Source organism: Meles meles, chromosome 19 (genome assembly GCF_922984935.1).
Source record: "Meles meles chromosome 19, mMelMel3.1 paternal haplotype, whole genome shotgun sequence".
Taxonomy (NCBI): domain Eukaryota; kingdom Metazoa; phylum Chordata; class Mammalia; order Carnivora; family Mustelidae; genus Meles; species Meles meles.
In genome coordinates this window covers 9,816,796-9,833,829 of record NC_060084.1, presented here as the reverse complement: position 1 = coordinate 9,833,829, position 17,034 = coordinate 9,816,796, and positions in this window count along the sequence as shown.

Here is a 17,034-nt window from a genome sequence, read left to right as displayed (position 1 = left end):
AACACCCCTCACACGTCACAGCCTTTAGTATATTATGGTTTTTGAACCACAGCCTGAATTGGATACACCTGTCTTCAAAAGAACTTGAATTCCAACATGAAAGTCCAGGAGGAAAAGAGTGTCCTCACATTTACAAGGCAGGTTCCCAAGTGTGAATTTCCTGTTTGGTTAGGATTGCTGCCTTACGGTCGGAACACCCAGGCTGATGCCCTCCTCTGTCATCAGTGTTTTGGGTTGTTTTTTTTTTAAGATTTTATTTATTTATTTGACACAGAGAGACATAGTGCGAGAGGGAATATAAACTGAGGACTGTTAGAGGGAGAAACAGGTTTCCCACTGCCCTAGGAGCCTGAAGCGGGGCTCGATCCCAAGAACCGGGGTCATGACCTGAGCCAAAGACAGACGCCCACCGACTGAGCCACCCAGGTGCCCCATCATCAGTGTTCTTAAAGGAAGTGCTCCACTGCCCAGGTTCTCCGTGAGCTTTAAAGTAAAACCTTGCATTACGATCATTTTTTATAGGCAATCTCTGAGGTGTTTCAGTGTAGGGAAGACTTGCCTTTTCGAAAGCTTTGAAATAAAATGTAGTATGTTTTAGAAAGTCTCCATTACTCCTGTGTTTTGAATCTGGCCCCTAATATTGATAGTGATAATAAAGACAGGGACAATAATTGTTACCATTCGGAGCACAGACCACATGCCAAGAACTGTATGGTAGTGTTTTCTATACAGATGTTTATGCGGTCTTTTTGCAATTGTAGTTTCTGAAACTATCTGAGTTGATACAACTAACATACTTGACAAATGAGAACATTTGGGCTCAAAGAAGTGTCTGGGGCAGACATAGAAGATGTCAGTTTTCAGGGAGCCCAGGTCCTGTTGGTTAGAAGCCACCTTCCGATTTCCTACCCCATTCCATCTCCTGACATAATCCTTGGGGATAAAGTCTTTTGTTTCTGATGAGGAATGAAGTAAGCGCACGAGAAGCTAAGGAAGCAATGACTTACAATCACACTAAGATACGGGGGACCAAGAATTATGTCATTTTTGAGGACAGTTTGCAGTAGAAAGAGGTGGGAGGAAGGACCGATGAAGGGAGCGACGTTGAAGCAGTGACCCTGGAAGACTGATGGGGAAGGTAGGCACCATCTCTTCCTTGCTGAGCGGATGACCCCGATGGGTCAGGTGTGTTGCACTCAAGATTAGGGTGGACTGGTAATTGTTACACTGTCCTAGAGCCTGGTCCTCTTACTCATTCCTTCATTCCTGCAGCAAGTATTGTGCTGGTCCATTGTCTAAGATTAGACAAAATGCCTAATTTAAACAAATACCCCTCAACATCTCATAGGGCAGTTTTTAAGAAAAGGAATGCTTCAGTAAGTCACCAACAACCAATTCTATTTCCATACACGTGTCTTAAAAATCTGTTCAATAGAGGCACCTGGGTGGCTCTGTAGGTTAAAGCCTCTGCCTTTGGCTCGTGTCATGATCCCAGGGTCCTGGGATCGAGCCCTGCATTGGGCTCTCTGCTCCGCAGGGAGTCTGCTTCCTCCTCTTTCTCTGCCTGCTTCTCTGCCTGTTTGTGATCGCTGTCTGTCAAATAAATAAATAAAATCTTTAAAAATAAAAAATAAAAATAAAATGTTAAAAAAAATCTGTTCAATAAAGAATGAACTCGAAAATCGGCATTTCACGATTTGCAGGGCCTTGGGGGAAGCCCCTGTAGGCATCTCAAACCCTCAGACCCCCTCTTCTTCCGTCAGAGGCCATGCGAGCCCACCCCAGGCTCTCGGACCACTCCAAAGCCAATGATAAAAGAACTGAAGGAGGCTTCAGTTCAACACGTGATGATCTGACTCGACTGAGAGATCCCGCTCTGAAAATGAGGTTTCTGCACTGCCCTCTGCTATGAAGCAGCCCCCGTGGCCCAGCACTGTTCTGATCAAGACGTGAGCCTCCCACCCCCGGACTCTTGCCTTTTCTCTTTCCCGCTCGCCCTTCTGGCAGTGACTCCTCCTACTTGTCATACCTCTAGCAGGCCCAGTGCCTGCTGGGTCCTGGGAATCAGCTCTTCTTGTGAGAACACACGGGGATATGGGATCCATCATCACATCCTCTGCTCTCATTGAAAAAAAGAAGAGTGGAGTTGTACTCTGGGCTCAGAGCTGCTTTGCATTTTTTCCTTGGAGCAAAAATTAAACTTTCTTCTTGAAGGGGTAAAGAAAAGCTTCCAGTTAAATAAAAGGTTCTGAATGAGACTTCTAATAATAGCAAAATCCTAATGGCCAATGAATATTTGTTAGTACTGATCCAAAACCCACACAACAAATACTCCATGTCCGTAAAACTTTGGACCATATAGATTCTCCTCATTAGGCAAGAAATTTGAAAAAACAAAACAAAACAAAACAAAAAAAAACACCCAGACTATACAGACGCTCATCCTCAAGGCCACAGTTTCACTCAGTAATGTGGTCATCTGGAATAGAATGTCCAATATACAGATCGAAAGATAGATAGATAGACAGACAGACAGACATATGAAGGAAGGAAGGAAGGAAGGAAATAAATAAATGGTGGTGGGGGGGTGGATGGTTGGATGGATGGTTGGATGGTTGGATGGATGGATGGGAGGATGGACGGATGGACAGGTGGTAGGTGAGTGGACGGATGGACAGGGAGATAATTAATGATTACTTTCGTTTGAGGGAGCTGACACTTTCCTTCTCCATCACTACCAGTACTCTGCAGTCATCTTAAAAGGGGATCTGACATGACACAGCAGCTGAATATCAGAAAAGAGATTTCCGTATGAGGAACTGTCATTCTCTCCATGTGTCGTCACCAACCAGGACAGTAATATGGGAGCCCGCAGAAAGATGCTCCTCCCGTGGCACCGGTGCAGGCCTCACTAGGACGAGGGTGGACTCAGAACCCTGGTTGTCAGCTGTCTTCTCACTCCTCCTGACGCCTCTTGATTCTTCGAGGGGCTGGGAGTTTAGTTGGCTTTCCCTGCATAAGAAATCCAAACCACTGGAAACTCGCAGAGCAGCAATGAGGCCACCGGGAGGAATCCAGCTACCTGTGTCCTGAATGCTGAGCATGGAGGAGTATGTCTGACTCCCTCCACCTACACTGCGGAACTCTCCAGAGGCTGGCCAAGGCCCATTTGGAGTGAAGAGAGACAGTCACTGGGAGGGGAGGAGGAGGTACGACAGTGAGTTATAGCTTGCCGACACAGTCAATGCGGCAGCTAAGGGAAAAAACCTGAGAGGCAGGCCTTGGGGGGGCGAGGATGATGCAGAAGTAGGCCGAGGAGAGCAGGGTGGGAGTGTGGAGGGTGTTCTGCATTAGATGAATAGAGGTGAAATGGAAAACATAAAGCGATACACGTGGGCCACGGTTGCAAAAAGGTTGGCCCACTCACAAGCCTCCCACCAAGATGACATGTGCGCTTTCTCTGTAAGGAACTCGGGGGGCAACTCGGGCCAAGCGAGCTCCCATTTGTGCAACTTTGCTCAAAATATGTCAGTCATGCCCAGGCCGGCCTCCAGCCTGGTACCATTTTTGCAGAGACACGAGCACCCGGAGTTCGTCTTCCTCTTTCAGATGATCCATGGCAAGAATGCAGTCACATGCCACTTCAAATTAGAAAAAAGACAGGACTCTTTAAGCACCTATTACGTGCCAAACATTTTCACCGTGTGAGGCAGACAATCCTACCCTCATTTCACAGATGGGAAGATTAAGGCTCAGGGATAAGTCACTTGCTCTAGGTTTCATAATGAAGCAGAAGCAGATCGAGATTTTAACAGCAGCAGCCCCAGCCATACCGAGTCCCAAAGACTGTGCTCTTCCCATCCTAGTCTCTCCCTGAATTAAAAGCAGAAAGGGGCTGAGAACAAGGGAGGAGAAGAAAGTGCCAGGTGGTGGTTTCTAAACTACTAGTGCTTCATAGTTTTTGACACAAAATAACAATAGGTCGTACTATTTGAAGACAATTTGGTGGGGCCCCTGGGGGGCTCAGTTGGTCTGGCTCTTGATTTTGGCTCAGGTCACGATCTCAGCGTCCTGGGATTGAGCCCCACATCGAGCTCCGTGTTCAGTAGAGAGTCTGCTGGAGGATTCTCTCCCTCGTCTTCTGCCCCTCTCCCCACTTGTTCTCTCTCTCTCTCAAATAAATAAATCTTTTAAAAAAGAGGAAGAAAAGACTATTTTGCACGAGTCTTACACATTCCTACACATCTTGTGAAAAGAGATACTGACTGCCTTTGAAGGATACGTAGCAAACAGCCTTGGAAAACAGATAGCGTCTTCTGGAGCAGTGGGCAGGCATGCTTACCGGCCAACTTGCAGACTCACGTTCCCTAAGCTGATGGTTCCTCTTCTGTGACACACCCTAGAGCTTGTGATGTGGCCCCTGGCCCCTCTTGGCATTGCCTTGTGGGAGCTGGCACAAAGGAAGCTGATAGAAACACGAGGTTTATGCTGTCACTGTGCCTGGGGTAATAGAGTTCTTTATTTCTGACCCCTGGGTCTCCTGTCTCCAGCCAACATCCATGAATCCTTGGCAGACTCACTTGTTCGCTTGCACGTAGGGTAACAGCTCAGACCCGACAGCATTGGATACTTCCCCAGGGAAGCAGGGAGGGGACTGAGAAATCCAGACACAGATCCTGTCTACTGGCACCAAAACAGGGTCCAGATGCCCTTGTGTGGCATATCAGAAAGGGTTCAGCTATCCAGTACACCCTGAGGTGATGCAACCTTGCAAGACACTTAGATGGGGACAAGCCACTGCACCCGGCCCCGGGGCCTGAACGAACACCATTCTCCCCTGGGCTGCCGTCCATCTCCAGCACACAATGGGCACAGGAGGAACGGCTTAAGAATAGCCCACACTTCTGAGAGCTTGAGGTACATGATTTCTTCTCATTTCACAGTAACTCCAGAGGAGGAATTATAGCTCTCAGACAGGTCACTGACTCGTGTGGTTCCCAAAGCTGGTGCCCAAACCCATCCAAGCCCAGTCATGCCATTAGCAAGCTAGAAGACTCTTTCTCTGCCACCAGCAAATTCATTATTCTTGAAACACACTCCCTTTCCATGCCTTAAAAAAAATTCTTTAGACAAAGAACGACATGCTAGTAAGAAGAGGCAATTGCCATTTGGGGTGGAAAAAAAAACCAAAAACCTGTTTAGTTAATGAAGAACACTTGTTCAAGCAAAGCAGCTCCCTGGGGCAAATGAAACTATTTTTTTCCTTAATTATCTGAAGTCCATGTTAGGGTAATCCAAACCTCCCCACAGAGAGGATGCAGTCCGTATAACCCCATGCCATATTTTTCCCTTTTTCCAACTGCAGGACATGTGAGGACCTGGGAGTGACCCTTCTGGAGCAAAGGAAGACAGGACGCCAGTAAGCAGAGACCGAGCGCCTTGCGCGGGGCCAAGAGATGGAAGTGAGCCCTCAATTCCCGCTACAGTTGGGAGTCGTAGGTCAAGGGGCAATTGTAGGTCCGCCTCCTGCTTATGCGACTTGGAGGACAGTGTGCCAACTGTCCTCAAGGCGTCCTGCCTTCTGACAAAGCCCGCTTTGAGAAGCACGATGCAGTCCTCTGGAAGACTGGAGCGAGCACTCGGGCACTGTGGTCAACAAGGTGGGCTCCCTCTGGGCCTGTGACCGGCTGAGGGATGCAGGAAAAGCCCTTCACCCGCCCTCGGAGACGCTCAAGTCCCAAGCCCCTGCTTGGGAACACACTGGGATCAGTTGGGAGAACTAATAACAAGCTACCGTATTCGTCTCCTAGGGCCGTCCTGACAAACAGTGACAAAATGGCAGGGGCGAAACCGCAGACGTTGGTTCTCAGGGTTCTAGGGGCTGGGAGCCCGAAATCGAGGCGCCGGCAGAACCATGCTCTCGCTCCAGGCTTCAGGCAATGGCTGGCCATCCTGGGCCTTCCTTGACCAGCTGCTCCATAACCCCAACCCGTCTCTGCCATCACACGGTTGTCTTCTGTGTGTGTGTGTCCACACATGGCCTTCTCCTCCCTGGGTGCCTGTGTGCCTTCTCCTCTTCTCAGGACAGAGACGCTATTGGAGGAGCCACTCCTCCCCACTCCACTGGGACCTCATCCTCACTCACGTCCTAACTGCACCTGCAAAGACTGTATTTCCAAATCAGGTTACGGTCACAGGTACCAGGGGTGATGGCTGCCAGGAATGGTCTTCGGAGACACAGTTCAGTGCACTCAGTTCTGAACGATAAAGCGCCGGTTAGAGAGCTACAGAGCTATACCCCGCATCTATTACAGTAGGACAAAAAGAGAATAACATCATTTTCACACATTTATACTCTCGTTTTCTCCTACACTACAGGCATGCTGGCCTCTTTTGACTTTTCTCAACATGCCAAGTCTTTCCAGCCTAAGGTCTTTGCTCCTTCAGCCCGAAACATGCTTCCCAGGGCCTGTGTGTGTGTGTGTGGGGGGGGGTCTTCAGGATCCCTGCTCACATACCACGAGCTCCCGCAGGCTCTCCCGCAGACCTCCTTCATTTCCTCCCTGGCCAGCCCTTTCATCTCCTCGGTGACACTCAGCCTGTGTGCATTACACATACATCTTTCTGTTCAAGGACCGCCACCTCCCACTCACAGGTGTGTCCAGTGTACATGGCAGGCGGTGTCGTCTGTTTTCTTATCCCGTACACACGAGCTCTGGTCGTGGAATGCAGCACCAGGTGAATAAACACCTGTGAGTCAGTGAATGTATGAGGGAGAGGGTCAGAGAGAGCAGGGTGCGCTCGCAGCCAGCGCCGGGAACGACTCCACTCGGCCCCAGTCGGCATGTGCCGTCTCCTACCCATCACGCATCAGTATTTGGTCCTGGTTACGAAAGTGGTCTTTGGCGTCGACAGCTTGGGTCCTAGCACTGCTCCTTCCCCGCAGCTCCTGTGGGAAACCTCCCCGTGTTCCTGAGCCTCTTTGAGACTCTGTATAACGTGGACGTGTGGTTTGGCTTCATGAGATTATCATATAAATTATTCCTTCCACAAACATTTCTTGACTCTTTGTTGGGGCACCATGGGAAAACAGGACGAGGCTGTTCAGACACGAGGTTTCTGGTAATGCTGGCCGTGTTGGGCAAGTGGCGTTTTGCTCAACTGAACAGCTTAGAGGAAACGACAGAGCAAAGGAGGAGATTGGCCAGGTACAGTATGAACATGACCAGAGGGACCGAATACCCCAGAATCCCTTCTCAGGAGACCAAAGGTGCCCCGCTTGGCGGGAGCATAACCACAGCAGTCTCCCTCAGCAGCCGGGAGACAGTGGGAAAGAGAATGTGAGGGACTATTAGCCTAGGAAAGCATTCTTGGTCATCGTTCTGCCAGGGGCTCGTGGGGATGGGAGGGCTGGCATTGCCACTCCAGAGGTGACAATCCTACCAGGCAAGGGGAAGCGCTGGCCAGGTGACAGGGACAGGGACGTGCAGGAGAGCATAAACTGCAGAATCAACATTGGGTACGAATCTAGCTTACCCCCTGAACTGCAGACGATGGGGCCAAGAACCATATTCATAGCGCAGGTTCATTTGGGGGTGCCACGGAACACTCCCCGTGGGCCACAGCCTACACTGAACACCCGACATTATTTCACATAATCCTCATACGGACTCCTTGAATCCGGCATTAATGTTCCCATTTTGCAGATGTAGAAAACGAGCCCTGCCAGAAGAGTTAAATTTCCTAAAGACACAGCATTCCTCTGCCTGCATTCCTTCCCCTCCTGACACTCCATACCCCTCCGTATCCAAAATTCCTGGGTGGGGTGTTTCTGAACCTTAAACAGGCCAGAGTTCTAATTGGGTTTTCAGGGTGTCAGTGTCTCCTCGGCCACATTCATTTCACCACTTTTTGTAGGGCACAGAGCCATCTGAGTTTCCTGGCACAGAGCGCCTCCTGCAAGGACACTGCCCGCTGATAGGACTCCATTCTGTCAAAACCACATGCTGGAAATCGCATTTTGTCTTTGGGAATGAAAGAAGGGAGACCTCGAAGTTATGAAACTAGACCAGGGTTTTTCAAGGTCAGAGCTACGGACACCTGGGGCTGGGTAATTCCTCTGGTAGCTGCCGTCCTGTGCATCGCAGGACACCGAACGCCTCTATCCACATGCCAGCAGCACCTCCTCCCCCGGTCTGTGACAATGAGGAATGTCTGCAGATATTGCCACAGGTCCCCTGGGAGGGAGCTGGTAAAAATCACCCGATTGCAAAACAGCAAACTAGACAAATATGGCTTCGGGTTCTTAGTCTACAACTGTTGTGCCTTTAGGAAAAGTTGCACATTCTCCTTGAGCCTCCGCCTTCTCAATAAAGAACGGAGACATTAATTCCTATCTTGCGGGTCCCTGTCGGAATGCACGAGATCATGAGTGCAAAACACACCGTATGGGAGCCCTTGGCCAGTGAGTACGCAGCTTAGAAAGGACTTCTAAAAATAACTACTTCTTTTTGCAAGATGTTTGATTAGCTCTCATAACGCCCACATTTGAGAATCTTGCTTCCTTTATCCCAGGCAAGATATACTCTTTCAAACTGTTGCTGCCCATCCCACGCAATTTGCTTCAATATTTATGAATAATATCTATCAAGTATGTTGTGCTCATGGTCTTTTCAAGTTTTTTTAAACCACGTTATTGAGGTATGATTGACATACAGAAAGCTGTACACATTTAATGCAGACAATTTGATGAGTTTGGAGATGCGTGTATGCTTGTGAAACCATCAGGACCGACTATGCCATAAACATGCCCACCATCTCCTAAAAGCCTCCTTTTGATATTTATGACAGTCGTACAAGGAGGGGGGTGCGACCACCATTTTAAAAAGAAAGAATCAGACTTAGAGACATTAGGTAACTTGCCCAGGATCCCACAGCTAGAAAGTTGGGTTTAGACTCTCACTATACACCCCAAGATACTTCCTAGTATCTTATCCTCCTTCTGCGCACGTCCAACAGGCACTTCCTGAGCTCTGGTCTGAGGACAGGGTCTTTTTCATTCAGAGTTTGCAAGGAAAAATAAGCGTTTACAATGAAAAATTAAGTGGGATGAATGAAGTTTACATTGGGGTAAGAACAAAGGGTTACGAGACTACAGAGCAGGTGTATTTGTCTCATCTGGGAGGTTCTAGAAAGCTTGCTAACAGAGAAGATACAAAGAGAATGATGAAGAATAATTTGGAGTTAGCCAGATTGGAAGAGGGAAACAGTCCAGATAAAGCGAACATGGGTGCAATTTCCTAGCATCAAAGAGATCAGGAAGGAAGTCGTTCAAAGTGGATGAAGTTTGGAGGGCAAGGGGAGGAGAAGTAAAGGATGAGAGGGGAGGTAGTGTGTGCCTTGTTGTGGTGTTCTGAGCTCTTCCTTTGGGTCAGGGGGAGTCTTGGAATTTTGAACTCTTACGTCCTACCCTTCACATCGATCTCCTTAAATCTCTCTCCAGCAAAAAGACCTAAGGAAGAAAAATAAACAAGACTGTCACCCTTTATATGGGACCCGTGGCAAGCCATACACCAGCGGGCTCTTTCCAGAAGCCCATCTGGAAACAGACACACCAGCTTAGGAAACCAAGCAGAGGCAGCGCCGCTGATGGGCTGATGGGAGGAAGATGGGCATGCCCATTCGGGAGGCTGGGCGACCCCAGTAGGGGGACTCTTGGCCCAGTTTTGTGAGTCTGGATCTCTGCTGGGAGATCTCTGCTTGGGAGCCATCACTTCCTGGGAAGAAGGTTCTTCAATGGCACCCTCCAGCACTTGAGAGTTTCTCATCATGACCGGCAGCTCTTTCCCCCACATTTTAAAACATTTAAGATCTGTCAACACCATTTCAGTCTTGGGAAACCTAAGCTATTCAACTGGCTCTTATACAAAGTACTTTTCTATGACAAGGCCCCTGCGTGGAAGGTAGGCCTGGGGGTTCTACCTCCAATCCTGTATATCAAACATCATGGGTGCTTGGCCAATGGCAGGGGATGGGAAAAGGAACTGTAATTCCTACAGTGGCATAAAAATGTCTAGTCTGCTCTCATTTTTCACAAATGATAAAAATACACAGGGTCCAAAATATCTGGGGATTAGTTTTTCCCACAGTTTATTATGTTGCATTTGTTCTCACTTTGAAAAGAGCAGGGCAGGTTGGGAAAAGATTGCTCTAGGGAAGGAGAGAGTGCCACGAGATAACTCACTCACATGCACACCGAAAGTCGCACATTATTCAAGTATAAGGTTTTAAAGTCATGACCTAAATAACAAAATCCTATGTAATAGAAAAGCGCCCTTGAAAAACTCCCAGAAGATGGAAGAAAATAGGTGGGAGAGAAGAAGTAATGTTTCTTTACCAGGGAAGCTGAGGGCTTGGGGTTAATATGTTGCTGACTATGAGCGACAAGCATGCTGGGGTGAAGTTGGGGGCAGGGAGGGAAAATCAGAAGATTCTTCTAGATTGTTCTATGCTGCCCAACCAAGCTTCAGGAAAGGAGACAGGAGTTTCCACCGCATGTCTCCCAGTCTCCACTGATGAACACACAAAGTGGGTGTAAGCCTGTCTTAAAGAAAACAAAACAAAACAAAAAAGCCCAGAGCTTTCTCCAACTAAAAACCCAAGAGAGTCAAGAAATGATTCCTTTGTTATCATGTAGAACAGGCTTTGAAGGGAGGTTGTGTCAGCTAACTCTGGGGTCTTGAAAATCGACCTGACCCTCTCATCAGGAAACATACAGGAAGTTTTGCATTTAATTTTAAGTATTCATGGCTCCCTCCAAGACCACCCACGGACCTTCCTCTAGAAAGAAAAGGTTTGCTTGGTAAATTAATTATGCATGGAAATTGTTCTTTGAAATAAGTAAAATTCCTGCCTCTAAACTTGTTTGAAATGGTTTTGTTTCTTATGGAAAATTTCCCATTTTGATAGAGTCACAAAGAAGGCTTACTGGATGATGCCGAAGAAGAGTCCCTTCTGGGATTTTCACTCTTTGTCAAGGTCACAATGAGTAAGTCCCCAGGAGAAGTTTCAGGGGAGCTGAAACATTTCTCTCTGGGTGAATCTGAGCCAGACATTTCCCCAACTCGAGTTGCAGTGTCTTCATCAGTAAAGAGAAAGGACTGTGCCCTCTAATTTCTAAAGCTCCTTCCAGCACATGAGAGAGCGAACGCTTACATCCCAGACCCTCCAGAAGTTCTGATAAGCCTTCCCTGGAGAGAAATCAATAGTTCAATGTTGAAGTGTGCGTGTGAACGGAAGAGCAAGCTCTTTCTGCAGACAAAGCAAGAAGGAACAGAGGCTACGTTTCGATCAAGAGCTGAAAACAAAGCAGTGGCCTCGTTTTCCCTTCAGCCTCTGCTGTGAGCCTTAAAAACTATTCTAAAGTTTAAAGCATTCCTCAACAGCATCAACAGTGGTAGAAAATTAGCCATAATGAACTGCAAACGATCTCTTGCAAAGCACGCGAAGAGAAGGCAGGGGTGCGTCTCTGTTTTCCTCCTGGTTCCTCTGGTGACTGGACCACCCCTCCTATGGACTCTGACTTTCCTTGTGGGATCAAACCAGGCCAAAACTGCAGAGGAAGGGAAGAGGAAACGGCAAGTCATCATCTGATGGTAATTACTACTAGCCAGGAACCGGGCAGACGTCATTTCATTCCTCACGGGAATTTATTTGAATGATGAGGAAACAGAGACCCAGAAGTGGTAAGAAATGTGCACCCCGTGACCCAAAGAGACAGAGAGCACCAGACACCAGAACAGAGACGTGGGGCCCAGTTCTCCCCATTCCCAACCCCACGTATCTTTCACTCAACGGGGCTGCCTCCCTGGGAATCTGATGTGTGACCTCCACAAAGACCTTTTGGAATGCAAAGGCAAAGAAGACCCAGATCTGCCGATGTCCAACACGACCCAAGGGCCATTGATGATGACCGCAAGAATCACAGCAAAGGATGGGACCACAGACTGTATTCCGGGGGGCGCGGATGTCTCCTCCCAATGACAAAGCCCCACAGGGAAGACGATGAGGACTCTGGGCCAGAGTTTTCCATCAACCAGCCGTGAACCTTGAACAACCATTTACCATATCCAGACTCCTATGCCTTTGCCTGTAAAACACAGACGGATGGTATCTTCAGACCCCTTCCACCTTGGGTCTTTGTGATAATCAAATAGGATAACATAGGAAAAGACACCTTTGAAAGAACAAAGCAGGAGCTTTATGAATGCAACATTTGGGAAATTTTAACATATATGCTGCATCTTTAGTTTTAGCCCCCAGTTCAGGTAGCTGGAGCCCCGAGCAACTAACCAGATAGGTACCTAACCCACCAATAATCTGCCCTTGGTCAACTGCATTCACATACCCCCTAAAGAATATTAGTAAAAAAGCAGATTCTAGGTCCTGTTCCATCAGAACAGCCATATGTCCCCTGACTAGCTAAAGCTCTAAACATGAGTTTACCATTTCCCCTGCGGGGGACTGAGTCGTCTCTGTTTATATCAGTGTGAACCTTAGCTGAGCTCATTTCTCTCTTTTAATGCCTGGTTTCCAAACATTGAATTGTAGTCAGAATTTAAAGTTTGGAGCTCCCCGTCCCAGAGCTAACAAGTGGTGTTATTATTCAAACTGGGGTCCCTTTGACTTAAAAGGTGATGCTCTTTCCATAAATGTTACTCTGCCTCCTCTAGCAACAAAGACTACACATGAGAAATAAAGCTGGAAATTCCACTTGTCTGATTAATACAGAGTGCCTATCTGGAGATTTATGTTTGTTTTTCTACTAAATAAATGGTTACATTTCCCCAGCCAAGAATACATTGAGCTAATTAATAACAGCTTTCTTTCAAAGTCTACTCCACAGAAAAAATTCTGTCCCCAGGGACCGATCCCTCACAAAGGCCACGGACAGACCATCTCAAGAGTTCCTCATTAAAAGACCCCTGAGAGCGACCACGCGTTGACACACCATTGGCCATTCACACCTTAGCAAAGACTAGCACTGGTGAATTGTCAAGCAGAAAAAATAATGTGGAATGAAGGGAGGAAGAAAGGAAGGGAGGATGAAGGGGAGGAAGGAGGGAAGAAAGGTAGGAGGGAGGAAGGCAGGCAGGAGTAAGAAGGAAAGACATGTTGTGAGCCCACTGGTTTCCAGGGTCCTTGCTACATTATTCTATTTAACAAGATACAGTATAATTCTTTTGTGCATTATTTACTATGTATTTAAATATTTGAGGTCAACTTGGTGAGCTATATAATTTCTATACAATAAAATACCGAGTTTGATGAATTTATTCATGTAGGTAAGAAATCATCACTATAATCATGGTAGAACACCTCTATTGCCCTAAAATCTTCCCTCTTTTCTCTTTATAGTCAACTCTTGACCCCAGACACCGGCAACCGCCAATTTGATTTTCTCTCTACCAATTTGTCTTTTCTGGCTAAATCACGTAAATAAATGAAACCACACAACACGTAACCACCTGCATTAAGGTTTTCTCACTTAGGACCCTGGTTTGGAGCCTCCCTCCTGCTGGTGATGTCTCAGTAATTCCTTCCTTTTGTTTTTCTGGATGGCATTCCCACATAGGCGTATTCCACTTGTGGTTCACTCATTCATCTCCTGATGAACTGTTTCTAGTTTTGAGCTATTATTCATTAAGCTGCTACAAACATTTGTACACAGGTCTTTGCGTGAACCTAGGCTTCCATTTCTCTTGGTTATATATCTAGGAGTGGAATCCCTGTGCTGTAGAGTAAGTCCGTGTTTAACTTATCAAGAAACTGCCAAAGGTGTTCTCAGAAGTGGCCAGACCCTTCTACACTCCCACCAGCGATGGGAATTCCAGTAACTTCACATCTTTGCCAACACTTGTTGACGTCGTTCTTTCTGATCTCTGACATCCAGCAGGTAGAGAACTGTGTCTCATTTGGGTTTCAGTTTGCATTTTCCTGAGGATTGGTGATGCTGAGCATCTTCCCAAATGTTTACTATTCACATGTCTTCTTTCATGAAGTGTCAGCTCAATTATTTTGCCCACTTTTTCTTAGTTTATTCATCTTCTTATATTGATAAGAGTTCCTAAATATTCTGGTCACTGGTTCTTTGTCAAATATATGTCTTTTATTCAAGTCTGTGGCTTAATGTTTTTGTTTTTTGTTTTTTTCTTGTTTGGACAATGCCTTTCAAAGAGCAAATATTTTCAATTTTATTAAAGGTCTCTTGAGTTTTTTAAAAAATTATAGTTTATGATTTTTATTGCTTATTTAATAAAACTTTACTTAGCCACAGTCACAAAGATTATCTTCTATGCATTATATCCTAAGCTTTAGGTCTGGTACTTAATTAATTTTTTGTATACGGTGGAAGGTAAGGGTCACGATGGTTTTCTCTCCATTTGGAGATTCAACAAGTGATGTCCCCTCATCACGTTTTTTAAGAAGTTATCTTTTTTCCCATCGAATTACCCTAGTACCTTTAATTGTGTGGATCTATTTCTGGATTTAGGAATATATTTGACTGATATATATTTATCTCTATGCTAACATCACATTATCTTGTTCACACGATCCCTAGAGCACCTGAGTAGCAGTATTCTCATGACTGGTTTCTGTGTGGATACAGCCGATAGGCGGTAGGCACTGTCTTGGTTATATATGTATTGAAACATTTCTACACATGATAGAAACCAAGTGGCTCGATTAAACAGTCATTTACTCCAAGGCTTCTCCCACCCCATAGGGTCTCCAGCTGTCCCAGCAGCCCCCAAACAACACCTCCACATAGCTCAGCAACCAGAGGGTTAAGGCTTAGCATAGACAGCCCCCCATTCCCAACTCCAGGGACGTGACCTTCATCCGTTCTGATGGGTGCCGACATCACACCAGCTGTTCCATATTATTAGTGCCACCACTTTCTACAGAAATGTTTTAGAAGACAATTTAATTTCATAATATCCACTTCCTTAATATTTCTGGCCTAGGAATTCCTTTCTATTCTCATAGACACTAACAAACAAGTGAGCTCCTCAACGGTTCTAAAATACGGAATGGCCACTATCATTATTTAAGTGCCTACTATATTCTGATTCTTTATGGAAACAATCTCATTTAATCCCCAATAGAACCTCCAGAGTAGGCACTTTTGGCCTCATTTTATAAGAGCCTGAAGCCCAGGGTGGTTAAGTAACTTGCTCCAAGCCAACATCTGGGCCTCTTTCAGCTTGAGTCTTTCCTGAGTTCAGTAACAAAAGCTATTTAAAAATAAATTCTCAATTAAGAATATGAAGATCATTCTCAACGGTTCCAATTCACTTACAAATGCTGACCCCATCTCGCCTTCCGATGTCATCTTTAATGTGTTTACTAACTCACAATAAACACAGGAAAAGTGTCCCGACTCCACTCGGGCCACGGCCTGACCACTTCCCACTACAGCGGGGACTGGCACGCACGTGCTGGGAATGTGAAGTCACCTCCTTCGGACGCGGTTCTCACAACACCAGCCACATCTGCCCTCCCACTCCTCCATTTGTGTTTTTATTTATACTCTCAGCCATCACTTCTCCATGCTTTTACACTCTCTTGTTATAAAATAAAACATAAATTTAATAGAGACAGGCTTTGTCGCAGTGAGAGGGCTGGATTTAGTGGTTTCTAGGGGGGAATTATTTGGGATAACTGATTGAAACCAAAGTGCATTACCATTCCTTGCCTGCAACAATAAACACTGGGTCTTCAAAGGCTGACCAAGTTTCCAGTGATCCCCAACAATAGCAGTTGTCATTTTCAAATGATGGTCCTTTTGAAACGCCAAGTGGAGTGAAGAAAAAGTGTGTGCTATTGCTGATTAGACAGGAATATGACTTGCAGAGCCTATGTTACTCTCTTGTCTGCAAATTTTCTGCCCTGATTAATTACAAAGAGTGCCAGAGTGTGTTGACGTTAGTTAAAAGCATTTGCTCTTTCCAGCCTGTCCTTATACCCGAATTAAGGATTTCTGTGTCGAGGTGAGGTCAGGAGGGTTCAGATATGTTTTCCACTGATAAATCTTTCTGTCCCATAAGGATTAAAGGAACTAATACATGATCGCCTGTGTGTATTTGTCCCCATGATCAAAGAGCTCTTGGCCAAGTGAGAATGCCTCAAAGAGATAATAAGTAATTTGTTCACTACAAACATTACAATTATCTATCCCTCTACAAAGTACTGTGAATAAATTCTCTAATCAGAGTTAATTAGCATCCTTGCTGGTTTGGGTTTAACTGGCTAGTTCTCTTAAAGGCACATGCACGTGAAAAATGACATGCCTTTCCTGAGCCGACTTCTTAAACTCTTTCAGAGTTAGCTGGAGTATCTGCCCACCAATTAGCTTCAAACCATTACTTCAATTCGCTGAAATCCATTGCACAAAATTAACTGAGATCCTCCTCTATATTCATTTACTCTTCCGTGCTTGTATTTGTAGACTCCCTTGTTGGTGCCAAGTGCCTTTTTAAAAGCTTAATGCCCTCTGATTCACAAAACAACATGGGGGGCCCCAAAGAGGAAAGAGTGTAGGGACGCTGGGAGCTGAAAAAGAAGGGAGGGGATGGAAATGGCCTCCCTCGGGAGATGACATCCAAGGTTGGTCTCGAAGAGTGAGCAGGACTTTGGTAAGTTTATACGAGGAAGAAGGGCCTTTCAGGAAACACGCACAACCGAGTCACATGAAATAAGAATCATAACCATAATCATAGCAACACATATTTACAAAGAGCTATGTGCTTTGTACATTCTAATTCACTTCATCTTCGCCTAAAACGCTATCGAGCACATTCTGTCCTCATTCCCTTGCACAGACACAGAAGCAGAAGGTAGAGCCCATGAAGCAACTAAACAAGACACGGAGCTTAAGGAAAGGCAAGAACCCAGGCCATCTGACTTCAGGGTCTACATGTTATACCAAGTGTGCGCACGCATGCACACACACACATGAAAAATACTGAAGTC